This window comes from Molossus molossus, unplaced genomic scaffold (assembly GCF_014108415.1).
Source record: "Molossus molossus isolate mMolMol1 unplaced genomic scaffold, mMolMol1.p scaffold_m16_p_5, whole genome shotgun sequence".
Classification (NCBI taxonomy): domain Eukaryota; kingdom Metazoa; phylum Chordata; class Mammalia; order Chiroptera; family Molossidae; genus Molossus; species Molossus molossus.
In genome coordinates this window covers 24,620,606-24,623,588 of record NW_023425388.1, presented here as the reverse complement: position 1 = coordinate 24,623,588, position 2,983 = coordinate 24,620,606, and positions in this window count along the sequence as shown.

Here is a 2,983-nt window from a genome sequence, read left to right as displayed (position 1 = left end):
TGAGAGAGCTAAGTCACACAGCTAGTAAAAAAAAAAAAATCAAATTGCTATTTGAATATTCTTCTTCATATTCCCAATATTTCTGCACTCTCACTGACAAAAAGAAATCTTTTGTGTCAAATAGACCTACAACAATCTGAAGTAAAGTGAAAATGAGGTCAGAATAAATGATAATGATTATAATGATGTTGTTAATATTTAAATGTTTTCAATGTGCCAGGCATTATATTAAGCATAATTAAGCAAGAAAAAACTTGTCTCACTTCAAAATTAAATATCTTAATTTTCCCAGGATTAGACATGAAAATGTGTAGGAAAATTTGTCAGACTTAATTTTATATAGTACATTATAAACCTATTTTAAAAGGTTATGAATCCTTTTGATTGTCATATATAAAATAAGGTGCAAAACTACCATTCTCTGGAGTATTATCTCAATGTGTTAAGATTTTCCTTCCCGACAATTGTCAAGTTTGGCTCAAATAAACTCAAAAAATTCTCTATAGGTTTGAAAGTTTCTTATATTGACAATATAGAGTACAGTTTGATGGTTGCCAGAGTAGGAGGGTATCAGACTGGGTGAAAAAGATGAAGGTATTGAGAAGTACAAATTTGTAGTTTCAGAATAGTCATTGGGATGAAAAGGACAGCCTAGTGAATATAGTCAATAACATTGTAGTAACTATATATGGTGCCATGTGGGTACTGGAATATCAGGGGGAACACTTTGCAAAGTATATGATTGTCTGACCTCTATGCTCTAAATCTGAAACAAACATAAAATAATATTAAATGTAAACTGTAATTTAAAAAAAATAAAAATATATTAAAACTACTTTAAGCAATACTTAAAAAAATAATAATAAAAGACAGTTCTTCACTTGAAAAAAGAAAATGTTGATAACTCAAATTAAGGATAGTAAGTGGTGATCCCCAACCAGCATTTTCCCGATGAGTCAAATTCAAGATTCCTAGCATATAAAGCGGAAAAGTTCCATTTAAAAAAATTAAGTTAATCATACCTTCTCTTTCTGCGCCAATGTGTTTTCACTGGTGGGGTATCAAAGATTCATCTCTCTTCCAAAGCATTCTAGAGACCTTATAGTACTCTCTCACCAGATTCACAAAGGACAAATGATTTTGTATTGCATATGCATCTCCATTCCCTTTTACTGTTTGGGATCCTGATTTTAAACACCATAACTCACTCAATGTATTATGCCCTGTTTTATAGCCTTATTTTATAGCCTGCTACATTATACTTGATAAGTACATCATTCACTGTGGTCTGAACACTCATAGGGCAAATGTGAATGTATTTTTTTAGTTAACAATGCTTCAAGCAAAGTGCAGACAATATTAAAATCAATGTTTTCTTGCTAGCAACATACACATTATGGCAAATATAAAAGAAATTATTTATTTGATGGTTAGTCGTGTTATAATAGTATTCAACAAATAGTGACTTAAATATCAAATACAAGATTTTATTTTAATGCAACATTATGTAAAAAGAAATAGGAGATAGAATTAATGTATGAAAAATAAATACATTTTTACCCTCTTAAGGCAATTTCAAGATAGTATAGTGTTAGTGCAGATATCATTTTCAATTTCTGCTCCATCGCTAACTAGCTGAGTGATGCAACATGTAGTAATTAACTTCACTGAGACTTTATTCTTATCTGCATAATAGGAGGGCACATACTACTTTCTGGATCACTGTAAAAATTAATACATAAATGAGTAAGGCATCTAATAGTGAACAGTAAATAATCATTACATTATTGATGCTGTTGTCGTAGAATCTATCTTTAGAATTTGATGTGTTGAAAGAACAATTGCATGATTTGTGAATTCTTGACCTTGATGACATTCTTTTGGGTGAAGTTTTGTGGTTCAAATCAGAATTCTAAAAATGTTAAAAGTTATTTTTTTTAAAAAAAAGAATGTTGCTATGACCTCTGTCTTTCAGTTTTGATATAAGGTTACATATAGCACACAAAATGCTCTGCCATTGTTTTGCAAAACAAAGTTATCTAATAAATTCTGGTTATTATTATTATTAAATGTTTGACCAGTATAGCATACAAAATGGTCATTGCTGAAAAGACACAATGGGATCTTCCTGGAATCATGGTAAGTTGAGGTTATGCCAGAAGCATCACTGCTGCACACAACAGAGGAGAAGCTGGGAAGCTGGGGTGTTTCACCATAAATAGAAAAATAAATGCTGGGGAGCAAAAAAAAAAAAAAAAAAACCCAAAACAAATATCCACCAAATGGAGAAAACAGGAAACTTCTGTATTAAGCCTAGTTTATATAAAGGTACAGTTGGCCTTTATAAATTTAAGTTATATCCTAAATCCAAACTAAATTTGTAGGCAAAAACTTAGAGTATATATAATAGTGATTACTTTTAGTTAGCTCTCAACAACAATTTATTTAGAGTTTTTTGTTGTTGTTGTTTTTGTTTTTTTGGTACGTGCCCCTAGCGGGAACTGAACCCGAGACTCTACTCCGCAGACCGACGGTCCAATCGCTGAGCCAAACCAGCCAGGGCTATTTATTTAGAGTTTTGAGTTCTTAAAGATATACATCTTCCTTCCAATGTCAATTTAAGAATGTGTTGATTTCCCACAATGTATATAAACTGAATAAAATTTCACCATCAGAGTTACAGGATAATTTTTTTAATGGTATCCCTAATCTCATAAGCACATTCCATCATTGAAAGACCACAATTTATTCTGTTATGCATATACAAAAGTTTCTGGCTACAGGAAAGAAAACCAAAACCTAAATATTTAAAATTATGTTCATATAATGGCTTACATTATCCTGTGGAAAAAAATGTGTTGACTTTTTTAGATGGTTAATTCAGAAGGCAGTTTATATTGGAAAACATCTTTGCTGTGATAATTACATTGGTAATGCTTAAGTATAAATTTGTTTAATCAAAGTCTCATTAAAGAATTGTTCA